At 39.4% G+C, this 16,809-nt stretch overlaps 1 protein-coding gene across 1 annotated transcript in view; it reads left to right on the top strand.

Annotated features, from left to right (window-relative positions):
- Nucleotides 1-5,959: 5,959 nt before the first annotated feature.
- KDM2B (lysine demethylase 2B) overlaps nucleotides 5,960-16,809 on the top strand; it is a 108,448-nt gene continuing 97,598 nt past the window's right edge. Inside the window, exon 1 of the mRNA XM_085321044.1 lies at nucleotides 5,960-6,003. The gene's annotated coding sequence lies outside the window, so the exon portion shown is untranslated. The remainder of the gene's footprint in view (nucleotides 6,004-16,809) is intronic.

Genomic DNA, 16,809 nt, shown 5'->3' with positions numbered 1-16,809 from the left:
TCTGCTCAACTTGGCAGTGAGTTGTGGTTTTTTTTTTTTTTTTTTTTTTTTTTTTTTTGGAGTGTTGTTGCTACTCTCTTTATTCAGTATATTTCTTTAAGAGGCTCCTCTTAGAGGAGTAATCTGCATATCTACTGTGGCAAATCATAGCTGAGGCAGGTGCTCTCCCTGTATGCATTATTTTTAATATACTGCTTCCAAAGGTCAGGCAGTAAACACTTCAAGAACTTCTTCTGAAAGAAACCATTTGCTCTTGTCTGCAACTAGAGAGTTATTAGGAACCAGTGACAGTAGGACTTGTTCTTAAGATGGGTCTCTGCAATGCACTGGCTCTGACACCTCACAGGCACAATTCGTCTAAGCATTGATCTACCACATTATGTGTTCTTGTTAATATCTGCAGCTGCTGAGGCTCTGTGAAGCTGAAGGACAAGAAAAAGAGACATTAGGCACCATCAAGCGTCTGTTCTTATGCTTGAGTGAAGTGCAGGTATGATTGCCTGTGCCTTCTCTCTTGCTCATAGTGCTGTCTTCATGTTGAGGTTGGCTTGAGAAAGTTGTGGTTCTGAAAGCAAGCAAGATATGCACCTTCTCTAGCACCTACCATCAGTTCTAGCAGCCAGATCTTCCTCCTGTATGTGAGGAAGTTCACAAATTCCCCATCCTAAAAGAAGAAAGCTGGGAAAATGTTTCAACTCTTACTGTGCCAATATTACCTGTCCAGCCAGTGCTCCATCACTGGGGAAGTCTGGAAGTGAGAGCTCATACCATGAGCACAAATGTGTGGGTTTCAGATTCTCAGCCCCGAATGGCAGAGCTTTATTAGAGATAGATAAAGAGTACTGAGCCCTGGTACCACGGTACTTCCTACAGCTGCCTGTAGCAGACAGTGGTGCCTCCAGAGCTCCGGCTCCCTTCTATTCTGTTGATGTCAGACAAGATTCTCCAAGAAGACTCCTTCTTTCCTGGTGTCTGTAACCTCAAGGTGTAATATCTGTTTCTCTTGATAGCTAATTATTCAGAATTCTGTAATGAGGCAGTTTCACCTTAGCCATTTCAACACTCAAATCTCAGCTCACACATCATCATTTGCTTCCCTGTTGTTTCTGCACCCAACATCTGGAGAGCTGCCACTTGGCACTCTCCTCCACTTTCAGTTAGCTGTATACTTTGGCTGAAGCTTCGTAGTGTGATAGTGACTTTCTGAGAGTCAGTTTTGCTCTTTCTTCTTCTGTGGGTTCAGAGACTGTTCTCCAGCTAGTGGTATTTTGTAAGGAGCACGATCTGTTTTTGCTTCATATATTGGCTTGTTTTTCTTCAGGATGTGTTGTTTTTAGATGTATTCACAGGCAGCCTTCTTATTCCTCTTCCTGGAAGTCACCAGTAATTGTTCTTAAGACCTTGAAGAAGTGAGAGCTTGGGCTGGGTACCTGTCCCTTCCGTGGCCATGAGCAATGTATATAGGTAGAACAGGTTGTAGATGTATTTCTGTATTTTACTGAAGCAAATTCAGTTTGCTGTGATAAGCTTAAAATAGTCTCATAAACCAGGCTTGACTAGCCAGCTTTCTTGTTTGCTATCAACTGCTGATGACATCTTTCCTCTTTTCTAGTGCTGTTTCCTTCTTTCTCTTCTGTGAGCCTTCCACACCTCATGTGCAACTTTTTCCAGTAGGTGGGATTCACTGCCAGAATAGAAGAGAGTAAAAATACTGAAGCTTTTTTTAAGATGGTATTTTTGATGAATAGTATGCTAGCAAAAGTGGGAGCAAATTATTTCTGATAGATGAGCTTTAGATGGTTCCTGCATGAGATCAATGGATTTCTTCATTTCACAGGTAGTTGGGCAAATTGTTCTGATATTTCCATTCTCTTCTGAATCACTGAATAATGACTGCTCTGGTGGGTTAAAATACTAGAATTTTTAGATCAGTAATCTTACAGGAAATTCCATATTTTAATCTTTTTTTTTTAATTTAAATAAGCATAAGTTATTAGTTTAAAATGATGTTGTAAAGAAATTGTACATTCTTGGGAGTAGATGCTTCTAGAGTGGGAGGATGTTGGAAATAAATTTTATACACATTTTAAATAACAAGTGAAAAGCACAGGCAAACTTTCATATTTGGCACTCTGCAAAATAACATGATTTATTTTTATTCATATTTGCATTTCTTACATGTATCTATCAAGAATAACTGGCACATAATACATAGGTTTTGTAGATGTGTGGATATTTACACAATGTGTATATTTTACTCCAGCAAAATCAAAATAGTATGCATTGACACTGGTCTAGGGTAAACTTGTTAACTAATTAAACTGATCTGAAATCATCAGAACCCTTAGTCTCATTATCGTGACATTTACTATTTGAAATAGTGAGTATCATAGTCTGTCATACCATCACTGGAGGGAGACTGGACAGTTTGCCTGTGGATTTGCTTTTCGTTTGCTGATGAGACTTTGGAGCCTGACGTTCCACTTCAGGCACCACAGACAAATTATGCTTTAGTGAGCACAATCTCTTCTTTCCTGAGTCTTTTCTGGCAATACTGTGCCTTGTACAGGGAAGGCTGTGTTTCGTAATTTGATAGATTGGGCCTTTCCCATATGTGAGGTGACAGGCTCTTTGGGATGCTCTGATCTATCCAATATACGACATGCAGCGTAAGATGATTTTCAGACTTCCGACCTTTTGAATAACCGATGATATGTGCTTCCACTTCTGTTTGCTGTTAAGCAGTCAGCTTGCATGTCTGCGGCTGGCAGATGTACAAGGCATAGCTGAGCAGTTTGGTTACTGTGACTGGAGATACTGCAGAATGGCAAGAAATTAGATGGCTGAGGAAGAATAATGAATCTTTGAAAATTGCTTTCATGTATGTTTCTGACCACAGTGAGCTGTTACTTGTATGGTTAGAAGCAGAAAGGTCAACGTCAACTTGTGCTCTCTTAACAGAAGAAAATCTGTTTTCCTCAGAGGGTTGTTTTGGCTGTTCCCACAATTGTAACTTGGAGAGAGAGTGCTGTTTAGAAAGATGTTGTCTCTATTGTCTGAGCAGCAGTCCTCTTGCATTGTATTGTGGTTAATCAGATATGTGTGCTCCCCAGCGCTCGTTCTAGTTAGTACTTGAATAAGAGACCGTTCTAGAGAATCCGTGAACTCTTGATAAACTCTTTAAATTTGCACTAGTGCACACTGAGGGGTTTGCATTTCTTTTCTGTTTGAGGCAGCCTGATTTGTCTGTAGCAGGATGCTGAAACTCTGTTCAGATGCAGTCAGTAGAAATATCGGGGACTTTTTTGAGCAAGTGGAGAGGGGGCTCCACTCAAGGCTGTAATTTCTCCCACAGTTTGGTAGGTATGGTAGTTGTTGCTGGCTGCTTTGGTGGATAGTTTTACTGTATTGTGTTGTTCTACCCCCAAAATGATCATAGTTTGGTATAAAGTGACCCCACTATATTGTTCTTCACTTAGGTTTTTATGATACATGAAATCACAGAACGGTTGAGGTTGGAAGGGACCTCTGGAGATCTAGTCCAACCCCTCTGCTGAAGCAGGGGCACCTAGAGCACAGTGCACACGATCATGTCCGGGCAGGTTCTGAGTATCTCCAGAGAAGAAGACTCCACAGTCTCTCTGGGCAATCTGTTCCAGTGCTCTGTCACCCTCACAGTRAAGTCTTTCCTCATATTGAGGTGGACCTTCCTGTGTTTCAGTTTGTGCCCATTGCCTCTTGTCCTATGCTTTGGCATCACTGAAATCTTTGGAAGCATATTAGAAGTTTTTTCATGCAAGGTGCATACCTGAAAAACACATTACATGGAAAAAAAATCTCTGCTCAGTTCTTTTGCATTGTTGAATGTTTCAGATTTACATGCAGAAAAATAAATGAACCAACATTTACTAATTAGTATAGGACTGATGACATTCAGAGAAACATTTTTTGCCATCATAGAGCTGCAGCAAATCAGCTCCAGTCRTGTGAGTATAGCAGTTGCATTGGGTGGGGCTGGAGATAAAGAGGTACAGTAATTTACAGACTCTCAGCAGTCAGCAGAATCGGTTTTAATTAAACCTGGCCCTCCCAAGGTAGCCCAGCTACAAAATGGGTTCTTGTACTTGAAACATGCTATGTTCAAGGTTGAAATTCTTCCCTTAGTGAACTCTTTTTCTGATGTTTGATWCATTCTGGGGGTACAGAGAAATAAAAACCAATGATATGCCAGGTGTGCTCTCYGAAGAGCCTAACATATAATTTCATTGGTAAGGAGGATTATATTCTTTCAGTCTGAGTAATGTTTATTGCCAGCTGCTGCTGGAGTTCTCAGAAAGACTGGATTTACTTATGCTTCTGTGTTAGGTTGTTGCTTTTTTTTTCTTTTTTTTTTTAATACAAATGTGAAAAAGAATACCCATCTAATTGTTATGTGTATCTGGACATAAAGTACAAGCAAGCGTTTTAATTTGAAGATGAGCCTAGCACATTCTTCTGGCCCCCAAGTAGTTACTTCCTTCCCTACTTCTGACTCTCTAGTGCTTGGATAAAAAGATGAGCTCTGAATGAACCCTGAAGGTCACTAGATTCAGGCTGTTTCATTCCAGCGCGGGAGTGAATTCCAAAGCTCTGGGGCCCTCGCAGCTAAATGCAAAGATGTTAGGGTTGGCGGAGACCTAACAAAAGATATTGTCCAGCCTCTGCATCCCACCAGGGGAAAGTGATAAGGATAAAAGTAAATGGACAAACAAAATTTGGCAAATACTTCTCAAGATCTATGCGTAGCGCTATTTTTTTTTTATCTTTTCAGTGTTTTCTCAAAAGTAAAAACCTATTACTTTGAAAATGGCCTATGAGCTGAATAGCTCTGATTTTCTAACTGAGTTATGTCAAAAGTGCTTTCAGAGCAGAAGCAAGTTGTTTATCTTCAACCCATGGCAGTACAAGGGAGACAGAACCACCTAGCTAGTGGTTCCCACAGAGCTGTTCTTGATTACAATTCTGTAATTACTTTTCATGCAATGCCCTGAAGATGTGAAGTGTGAAATATCATCGTTAAGATGAAGTGAAACAATTTAAGCACTCCTCTCCTGCTTTTGTTTTAATTTTATGTTAAGTCTATATGTTGCAAATTTTTTACTCTTTCCTGATGTTTAAAATTCACACACTTGATATGCTAGACTATTATCTGGTTACATTAAAGCCTAAGATATTGTCTGTGTTAGAAGTGATGTTATGAGTACACTGGCATCAGTGAACCCGTTGTGCTGCCATTTGATTTAATTCTAAGTTAGCCCTAACTAAATTGAATGAGAATTTTCCTACCCACTAAATACAGCCAGGTTATTTTCCACTAGGGGATGTTGTTTGATATAGTGTTTAAAACAAAGGGACTTTAATTCATAAGTTTCAATATTTTATTTCCAACCTGTGAATCCAACATGTGATGATGTGACTTTGAACAAATGGATTTACATTTCTATGCCTCAGTTTGTATCCACTGGCAAAATGATACAGTTTGTATCCACTGGCAAAATGATAATCCTTACCTCAGGGAATATGTGAGAGGCAAGACCGTTCGCAAAGCACTTAGAGTTGGTTAGTAAGAATGTGCAATAAAGGTTTGGGATTTTTTTGAAATCACCTCCAACCCATTTCTTTCCTTCCCACTCCAATGCACGTAGAAAACTGTTGCTAGAGAGTGCTTGAAATAACACCTTCTTCTCCTCCTCCTCCGTTATCAATAGAGGAACTTTTGTACATTTGCCAATCCAAAGATGTTATGTATGTCATTAAAAATTATACTGTCCACACTTCACTGAGGCCTTGCTTGATTCCACCTACTGCATTATGGACAAAAGAGCACTTTACATTTATTTCTCTTTTATTATGGTAACGAAAGTGTACCCTTACTTATCTTGACAGTATTTAACATTGCTTTCTTTGCTAATTATAGAATGCCTGACCCGGATTTCACCGTCAGAGATGTGAAGCTATTAGTGGGTAAGTTATTTTGAATGCACTGGATTAACTCTATACAGAACAGAATTGCTTTGATATACTTGCCCAGTTGTGTTTGTAGACATTCGTGATAACTCTCAGTATCTGAGTGAAGGCAAGGAGAAGCAATTTGTAAATTAAAAAGGCTGGGAGAACCCTAATTAGTAGTTGTGCTGACCAGTCTGTGATCTCATGCTAGATAATTGGCCATCTGAAGTAGAATGAATACTTGTGCTCCTAACAGGTGTCCTACATACACTTATGTGATCTTGGAAGACGACTGTTTTATTGATTGAGTTCCCTTTTTTTTTTTAAATCTCTTGTAGAGCATCTGTTTGTAAAGGTATGATTGGAGCCATATCACCTTTTGCCTGTGCTCTCCTTACAGTTTTTATCAGTGTCAGGCTAGGTCAGTGCTTTGAGGAAAGGTTGCCAAGAGAGACTGAACACAAAGCTTTGCAAACAGCCGTTAGTGATTTGATAGGAGGCACTTTGTCCTGAGTCAGTRCTGAATGAGTGCCTTCTCGTTGTTTTTAGAGGTGCAGTCTTTTTGATAAGACATAAAACAGATAAATGGTGTCTGTAATTACAAATACTTCATAGCAATTTTTGTAAAAGAAAACAAAAACTATGAAATAGCTACATTTTGTGTATTGAATACTTCACTGAAATATTCTTTTAGTTAAGATGGATATATTATTTGTCATTTGTCTGAAATTGTTACTGAATAAATGCTAGTGTTGGTTAAGTAGTAGCTGTGGAGGTAGTGTTGGTTGCCAGTTTTGTTAGCTGCATTCTTAATWTTTAGAATTTATTAGTATTATTTACCAGTATAGTGACAAGAAGTAATATTTTAAATTAGTCCAATTGCTGCATTATAAAAGAATTTTTGCAAAATTATTCTTGACTTTAATAATTCATAGGAATATCAAGTCTGAAAAATACCTAGTTAAGCAAAATGAGGGGGAGGAACTTGTGCCTCAATTCTATTTGGTCAGGGGTTATCTGTAAAGGAGGGGTTATCTCTGATAATCCCTCCTTCACAAACAAAGCTTGGCAATGTTGCTTAATTTATGATTATTTATAAGTTTGGAAAAAAAACTTCTTTGGTAGAAAATGTTAAAGCAGTGGTGTGGGAAGTGTTGTTTGGTAGCATTTTTGTGTTGATCAATCTGTAGTTAAAATAGGAAGTCATATGAGGGCAATTGGAAGTCCTTCTAAATTTTATGGATTCCCTAAATACTTGCATGTACATGTTTGTAGATGCTGAATCTGTCTTCCTTTGCTGTGGAGAAGCCTAATGCATATGCCTTTTAGTTATCAGGATGCTGTTTTTTATTTTCTGTGAATTTGTTCCATAGCTGATAAACTGCCATTTCTGTTTCTGAAACTGTTGAAGTTGAAGATCTGACTTTGAGATGTTTTGGAACAGAGTAGTGTTGCATAACAACATTGTTTTTCCTGTATAACAGTCAAAGTGTGGGAGTTACATTTCCTTAAGATTGATGTTCCTGGAAATATTAGGGGGTGGAGATTCTTATGTACGTGGCCAGCAAAGCAGGAGGATATTTATAAATAAAATTAGATTTATAAAACAATGGAGTAGAAATAACAATCATAATTAACTTTGAGATCAACTTCAGTACAAAAAGTGAGCAGTTTCTCACAGCTGGTTCAGCAATCCATGTATTTATGTACTAGGCCAGATAGGGCACATCTTATATCTRTCTTTTTATTGTGTTTGGACAATTGCCCTTTAGAATCATTGTACTGAACCTGTAATTTGGTCATGAGCCCTGTCACCTGCTGTCTTTTTTTTTTTTTTTGAATACAATTGATGACTTCTGTCATCACAGGTGGAAAATTTGATTAAAAGCAGGTGTCTATGCCTGATTTCTAAATGGTGTAGTCATGAGCTCAGGAAACATATTGGCAAACAAGTTTCATATTAAATATCCATGCTGATAATTTTTCCTAATCTTTGCTTAATAAGCGAAGATTCCTTTGCATTCTAATGTTCAAACAAAGCCRATGAAAACTCTGTTTTATTAATATCTCCTGTGATTGTGCCAGCATTTTTTTGGCAAACTTTTCAGATCTGACATGAGCCTACAGGTAACTACATATTTGAAATGCAGTGTTTTCAAAATATATTCTATATGTTGTTGAAATTAGAAGGGGAATGATATTTTGCAAATGTGAAATGGAATGATCATAACTCTCTGCATTTGAGTATGTGTGGGATTCAGTAGGTAGAGAATATGCTTTGAAAAATATTGTGTTCTAAGTAAATTTTTAAGTGCCCATCATTATAGTCTGCAGGTGCTATTTAAACCTATTATTTGTTCTCTTTTCTTAGAATCAGAAAGAATTTACAGAATATTTTAAAGAGATGGTATAGTTTTTATTCAAAGTCYGAAAACTGCATACATTATGGAGGAAGTTGCTGAACCTTTGGTCTCAGATTATTCTGAAATCTTAACTTCTGTTTATAACATGATTGTTAAATCATCTTCAGACTAGGGCAGCTACAAGTCACAAGGAAATAATGACATTCGATTGCTTTTTAATTTGTCTGTGAAAATTCCAGCCTGTGGCAATAATGGGGGGGAGAGGAAATTTATTGATCACTGTTAGTGCTTTTGATCACTGTTAGTGCTTCCTTGGTGTTTTTTTTTTTTTTTTTNTTTTTTTTTTTAACAAATACCAGCTGTAATTTAGATCTGGTAGTGTTTATGATTTATTTAGGATCATACATTAAAATGCATGAATGTTCATGTGTATGTGTTATATACGAACGAAACACTCTTCCAGTGCTGTAGTTTTACTTTAAAGGACAAACAATTTCAAATGCACAGTTGGAATAATGGTTATAACTAGACATTTGGCTCACACCTCCATATGAAAGATATTGTGGATACTCTTTAAACCTAAAACTGGATTAATTTCAGCAGTTGGAATTTGTCTGATCTCTGAAATGGCTACGAGCCAAGAAAACAAATAGAGAAGAGGAGAGGAATTATTAGCCTGCTTAAGAACTTAAGACAACTCTTGAAAGAGGAAAAATTATATTGTAATCAACTATTAGGCTTTTTAACTTCATTCTCTAAAGTGCATTTGAATATTGATTCTGAAAGACAGAATGTCAATGTCGTCTCATCATAAACCGATTTGAAATTTGGCAAAGAGGGTCATTGTCCCTCTTACATCTCCTTTGAACATTTGTACTAAAAGTTAATKAATGCTGTTTCTGCAGACTCCACATTTTTCACTCGTGGCATGCCATACTAGTACCTTGTTGGGTTTAGTATATGCTTAGGAGCTAGTTAAAAAATAAGTGCGCTGCAGTAGCTAGTAGGTATTGGGTCTTTTTTKTTTGTTTGTTTGTTTAATTACCAAACTTCTTGTACATTTACGATTGTTACCTTCAGATCTGCATAATATTTTGGTTTGTTTGCTTTTGTACCTTTGAGGCTTTGTGTGCCTTTTTTWTCCTAGTATGTGTTCTCCTACTTGCTTGTTTTAAAGGTCACGGGCTCTGAGCTCGTGAGAAGTGCAGAGAACTTATCCCTATTGTCCATTTCTTCCTCTCTGTAACCATAATCAGACTCTCAGCCAGTGAACAGGCACTGTCTCAAGGATGCTCCCAGCCAGCATTACTGAGACGCTCAGACTCTTTTCTTGGCTGCTAGTCATGTAAATTTAAGTCACAAAGCTCTCTAATTCCCTACCAGTGTCTTTACAAAAAGAAGGGCTCGGGTTAACTGAAGAACTGATTATGGGGAGTATCAGGTATGTAAGGTGGCAAGTGCTGGGTAGCACAGTAAGTACTACCAATTTTTCCTCAGTTTGTGTGATTTTGAATGACTTACTGCTCGTGAAGTGCAAATGCGCAGAAGAGGCAGYTATGATCGATGTTTTCCAGGCCTCTGTTGTGTCAGCTCTTCCGTGCTGATGCTTTGGGGCTCACAGTATGGAGAGGAGTCATAGATGGACAGAAAAGGAAAAGCTTATTTTCCTGGATGTGTGTGCTTGAATCTCCAAACACACCTGCTTGAATGTTTTATGCCAATTACACTAAAGAACAACAGAAGTATACTTGCCAAGATTAACCTAAGTCTGAGCAAGTGGTGAAAGGTAACTGCCTTGYTCAGCGAGCTGTTTGAAACAGGACTTCTGTGGCAGCCATTGACCATCTCTAGCCTTTGCTGCTCCTAAATTCAAGGACTGAATGCAAGTCACGTGCTTTAGTCTTTGATGTCAGAAAGCCAAAGCATTCTATTTTCTATTCTATTTATTTTTATATATATATAGTTCTTCATGTATATCATATAATCTGAAAAATGGAGCACTGAGTGGTTTTGGAACCTATGAACCWAGTAAAGGAGAAAAAAGAGGAAACATGCATGTGTGTGTGCATCAGTGTGAGCTCCCTTTCTCTTTCTTTGGTGTCTTTTTAGTGGTTTCCATGGGTCAGCATTGATTGAGTTTAAAAGAGTTTCTGCTTTTCTCTGGCATCTGCAATGTCTCACCCTTTGACTTATAATTGATGTCTACCCTGCCTTTATCTTCCTGGGTTTCACAGTATGGTCAGGAAACCTCTGGATAGGTATGGAGTCCCTGCAGAAACATGGTGTCATTTTCTAAGCAATAAAGGCTAGTCTGGGTGTATTTGCTTTAGTATTTTAGTTTTTAACTGACCCCTTTTCAGTGTGCATGCCACAGGCCTGCTGTTTATCACCATTTGATCCCAGCTTTTGCACTCATACGATGCCTAAATAAACCTAAGCACTCTTGCTGAGTTCTGTAATGTACATCRCCTCGTCTGTCTACAGGCTGAGGAGGTCCAGGCTTAGATGTAGCTGTGTGCGCCACAGTGTGTATGCATCCAGGGAGTCAAGCTTGCAAAGACAGGCTAGTGGCGAAAGAAGCAATTTCAAAACATGTTGAGGATTTTAAGAAAGAGAAGAGACTTTCAGTTATTTTGATCCCTGGGCTGAAGAGGTTAAAGTTGTGACCACAGCGGTCACTTCTGTAGGCACAGCAGCATTGTTGTATAGAATTCACCATGCACAGCCAGGCATTGTACCAGTGGGAAYAGTGCAAGTACAGGACTTATACTATTCATGGGGTGGTCTAACAACTGACATAAACTCACTGATTGATTTTGTTTTTTTCTTTAAAAAGAAAAAACTCACTAAGGGTTTATTAACAAGATTAAAAATAAGTATAGAAGCAGGGAAGAATATATCATCAATCACATATTTTTCAAATAAAATCTGACGTTGTAGAACAGGCCTTAATCCTTAAGCAGGTTGAAAATGTTTGGTTCACTTCATTTAGTTGCTCTGTTCTTTTCACTAACTGGGCTGAAAGGCTCTGTTGCTTTTGACTTGAATAAAGATCTAAGTGAAGTTGAAAGCAACAAAGCTTTTAAATTGATAAAATTTGCACATTGAGCTACGGCTTTAAAAAGTGGACAGGACAAAGCTTTGAAAACTGTTGCAAAGAATATTCTCCTGGCCCCAGGAGATGATGGAAAAGATGGGACCTAATAGATCATTTCAATATTTGATTTCTGTGATTCTGTCAAGTCTTTAAAGACCTGGCTGCAGCCTTTGATCTCCAAGACAAAGGGTGAAAGGAAAAGCAAGTCTTTATGGATCTCTGCTTTCTTTGCTGGGAGCAGCTGAAGAGACACCTGATGATCACTATGTTTTGCCTTTCTCATTTGGCATATGAAACACCAAAAAAACAGGAGCTGAGCCAAAATTTTCAGTTACAAATTGAGTGTTTAAAGAATTATATGTGAAGATCTCTGCCTCAACCTCAAGTTTATAATCATGGTGTCAATGGAGAAAGATAATAAAATGAATTACATCATTAAATCCCAAACATTTGCAACAGAAAGGCCCTTTAAATAGAGGGGTTTGGCCTTGCAAGTTCGAGTCAGTGCGTGCTGACAAATATCCATTCTGTAAGAGATGGTATGTTCTGTCATACATYTACAAATAAATCTTTAATTCACTAACTGATGAGAAATTAAGGACCACATCTTACTCTGTTGGAGTGAGTTATTTCATTTATTTATTTATTTGACTGCTGTGGAAGAATTAGGCCTGCAGACGAGTATTGCTTTGGCCATTGATATTTGTTTACAGGGTCACAGAATGGTTGAGGTTGGAATGGACCTCTGGAGATCATCTAGTCCAACCCCTCTGCTGAAGCAGGGGCACCTAGAGCACAGTGCACACGATCATGTCCAGGCAGGTTTTGAGCATCTCCAGAKAAGGAGACTYCACAACCTCTCTGGGCAACCTGTTCCAGTGCTCTGTYGCCCTCACAGTAAAGAAGTTTTTCCTCATATTGGGGTGGACCTTCCTGTGTTTCAGTTTGTGCCCATTGCCTCTTGTCCTATGCTTGGCACCACTGAAGAGAGTCTGGCCCCATCCTCTTGACACGCTCCCTGAAGGTATTTGTAGACATTGATAAGATCCCCTCTCAGTCTTCTCTTCTCCAGGCTAAACAGGCCCAGTTCTCACAGCCTTTTTTTTTTTTTTTAATCAGATGCTTCAGTCCTCTAATCATCTCTCCAGTAGTTCCATATCTCTTTGGTACTGGGGAGCCCAGAATTGGACACAGTACTCGTGAATCACAGTCCACCGAGAGAAAGTAATGTAGTGTGCACAGTAAACAGCACTGCCTCCTTTTCTCAGGTGGACACCGTGGGCTGGGGGGTGTGAAATGACCTGCTCCGGTACAAATTCACTGCAGCACTAAAAATAGGAGTGGGAGTSTCAGTTTGCAGTCTTCCTGTAAACAGTAAGTGGTGTACTGAATGTTTGCTGCTAGATCTGAATGTGGGGCACATGGGAAAAATTGTAGCCTCTTTGTGCAGAAGACTGAGATGGGGTGGCATGTGTTCCACTGCTAGATAATCTAAGTAAACTGATTTAAATAATTTAATTTCCGTGTTGTTGGGACAGAAAGGATTACAGTCCTTCTGTATATGGTGAGTGTCAAGAATATGTAACAGCCATAAGCTATGGTAGGATCTGTATCTTTCATCTAGCCTTTCTTTTCTTCCTATTAAATATGTATACTGCTGTAGTCCACAGGAACTCCAGCTAAAATGAGAATATACGGTTTCTTACAGAAAGACTTCAACTCACCTAATCCATACAGTCATATTGTTGAATATAGGGGATAATGAAAGGGGAATGAAGAGAGATGCAAAGAGGGTATGCACACATTTTAGGTAAATGATTTTTCTGGATTTATAAAATATGTAAAGTCTCGCTATATAAAGCTGAAAGTATGTTTTTATATATACTGTGTATATAGCGTGTGTATATATATCTGCACACACACACACACACACACACACACACGTAACATTCAGTGCTCAATCAAGAGTCATAAGTGGTGTCTCCACAGAAGGGAAACTTGTGGCGCTGGCAGCAGGTCAGGTGGATCAAGGCAAGAGGAGAGAGCGGAGACAACGGTAAGAAAAAAGAATTGTAATACATTACAGAAAAAAGAATTACAATTCYTTTTTCATGCATTAGCACAATAGTTTCCAAGCTGGCTGTGCAAATGTGTTCTGCTTTTTGTTAGTAGCTAATCAAGAAAGCTGAAAGCAAACCAGATAGCTCTCTGTGTGTWACTGCTGCCTAATGATTTTTGGTTCATTTCTCCTGCGTGTTTGCTCCCCCTCTCCAGTTGATCTTGTCTGAAAATTGTATCATGGTTGAATTCACATCAAACTACAAAGCACGTTGAGAGGCGCATAGTGTGGTCTGCAGGCAAGCAGGGGAAATTTTTTCTTAATCAAGGTACAGTTCCTCATCCTCTGAGAGAAAATTAGCCGTGCAGATAAAAAAGAGGGACAAAGCAACCACACACTGCCGTTCAGAATACTTTCCRTCATTTCTGCTGAATAGGGACCTAGTGTTGCTTTTTCTATAGAGCAACGCTCCGTTTGTTTCAAGGAAGTTGTGAAATTGGACACTGAGAGAAGGAGCTAGGAGGGAGGCTCATTAGGGAAACTTTGTTGTAAGCAGTGGTTCCCCAAATCAAACAGACTGCTCAAAGGAAGTGCAAAAGTCTGCCCTCAGACATGCATCTAAGTCTTGATTAAGATGTATGGTTCTCCCCCTGTGTGGGGATTTGCTCTGTGAATGGGAGTGCCGCATTCGGAAGAACAGAAGACCTGAGTCAGGAGTCATTAGCTGCTGTGTCTGCAGGAGTCTTGTGTGGCGGGATGAGAAAGAAGCAGTGAGATCTTGCTCTATGCCTAGTGTCCAAATAATTTAGTCTTCAAAGCACAGTGGACCAGACCCTTTCATGGTAGAACAGTCAGGACTGATCGTGTGSGATATACTTGTGTGAAATATTCCATTCATTGTAAGATTTCTCTTCTCCTTGCTCATGGTTATGGTGGCCTGTGGTGTGAACTGCGTTTGGCTTGCTCTCTGGCTTCTGCTTTTTTTCATCTTTATGTATCAGCACTGTTCTGCAGTGTCCAGTTTGCAAGCTCTGGGTGGGACTATTGGGATGTTAACCAAAATGGATTTAATAAAACAGCTTCACCTCTTCTCATGCTTTTGAAAGCCAGTTCCTGTGTAGCTTTATAAAAAACTTGTCAACTTGTTCTTAAGCATATGTGGATTCAGACTGAGGGTACCCCAATTTCCAGATCCTGCAAGTCGCACCCTATGTTAGTCAGGTGACTCCAGTCCACGCGCGAGAGAAAGTACATCTCTTGGGAGGTGAGAGGAGGAGGGATCCCCCAGATAACGATAGGCCCGCTGCAGGAGCAGCTGGGCTTGGATGCTTCTCGCAAGTGACTGTACAGTAATTGCATGTTAGTGCTATGCCCATTGGTCTGAGAATCCCAAACCAGAACCTTTTAAGGGGGCTGAGTCACATACCTGCCTCTCTATCTTTTCGGGGGGGAAACGGAAACTCAGGAAGTAGTGTAGGTCAAGGCCAGTGACTTGCCTCAGATATTGTAAGGCCATTTGCAGTATTACAGTAACATTTGTTTGAAATCCAGTCTTTATGAAAACAAACAGTTCCTCCAGCATAGTTTCATGGATAAAGCTTGTGTTAAATCTCCAACTATTTTTCAAAACACTTTCTTTTTAAAAGTCAAAGTTCAAAATGTTCTCACAGTCTTGCTGTTGGGACTGCCAACACGCTTTGTGCTCTGACGCTTTTCTGTAATTGGGAAACCTGCTAAGTCAGACCTCCACCAAAATCTACAAATGAATGCTACCACTGAAGAGTTAGCTACCAAGTAGCTAGGATGGAGTCAAACCAATGGTCTATCAACCAAGAGGTTTGTATCGTACTGTCAGTGTGAGCCAGCTGGACTTCTAGCTATTGCATTTCTACTTAAATGTGAGAACTACAAAGAGGAAACATCTGGACAATAAAAAAGGAAAGAAAAAAAAAACACGCTATTTTACTGAGGAGATTCATTCCAATTTTGTCCAGCAGAGTTTCTTTTCCAAGTGCAGCATTGAAGAAACATTGTCTCATCCTTCCGTCTTTGTCTCTTTGCTTTCTTTTCCCTGGAGCAACCTCTCCTGTTCCCTTTGTACCTGTCTGTCTTTGATGAGACCACAGTACTGTACATCCTCATTATACTCCCTGATCTCCTAATAGCTTGTGAAGAAGTAGTGATAAATCATTCTAGACTAGAGCACTTGCTGCTATGATAGTCTTGCAAACTGTGATCCAATAACGATAGGGAGATCAACGTACTTATCTGTAAGCAGTACCAATAGGACTTGACAGGTGTGGGTTTTGTTTGTTTTTGCATGGAATCTATCGGTTCTTTGTGGTAGCTGGTTACATGTGCAACCACATATGTCGATCAGACCAAGTAATGTGATTTCTGAGCTGTTTCTCACTCTGATGTGCTCTAGCCTATGAAGAATAACAGTGAGCTGCTACTGACAAAACTCTSGAACTGTGCTGTGTTTCTTCATGGGCAGAATTAAAATTAGAAACTAGACTTAGGAGTTTCTGCTTGGATTTTTTTCAAGTGAAGGTTACCTTAGTGATTTTCCTAAAGTCTGAGGGCTCTATCTAATCTGTCAAAAACTGAAGCAATTTGTAGCTGTTCTTAAGCAACCCACCCTTTAGGACTCTCTTGATTTCATGGGCATCCACTGATATTAAGGTGGAACAGTGCACGTTTAAAGTGGGAATCTCTTTGTATTAAAGTGATATATTGCAGAACTTCAGAGGACATTGCTTCGTTTGACACCCACTGGTTTTGTGCCTCCTAAATAGCATATTGTTTAGGGAATAAAAAGAAATGCTCCAGTTTGTAATATTTGGAGGGGACGCTGAGGCTCTGGTTTGGTGTTGCCATATGGTCTTCCCTCAGCAGCTGCCAGCTCTGGTGCTGTCGTGTCCTCTCCTACCCCACTTTTCATGGAACTGTGCTGTGAAGCCGGCAGGGAGCTGACCCAGCTTAAAAAAATTATTTAAGCTTCATCAGTTTCTTGATTACTGGTGAACAGTTTGCATCATGAAACCAGAGCCTGGGGCATACAGAGGTTAAAACTTATCCAGTGGCGCTGATAGACTGGAAATAGAAACTTGTCCTCTGAATTCCAGTATTGTGCTCTGGTTGCCAGACCATCTTTTTTTGTAATCTAAACTGGCATTTAGTTTTTGCAATTGCCACCTATTACGTGTCCTAGTATTGTGTCTCTATTCTCTATGCTACCYTTGGCTGCTGCCTCTAACAACCTGTTGGATTTTTGCCACCCAGTCTAAGTTGGTGTCCTG

The sequence above is a fragment of the Rhea americana genome, unplaced genomic scaffold, assembly GCF_003343005.1.
Source record: "Rhea americana isolate MKP2758 unplaced genomic scaffold, rheAme1 scaffold_68, whole genome shotgun sequence".
In the NCBI taxonomy this organism is placed as follows: Eukaryota; Metazoa; Chordata; class Aves; order Rheiformes; family Rheidae; genus Rhea; species Rhea americana.
The sequence above is the reverse complement of the archived record's forward strand: the minus strand, read 5'-3'. Positions and strand labels throughout refer to the sequence as shown.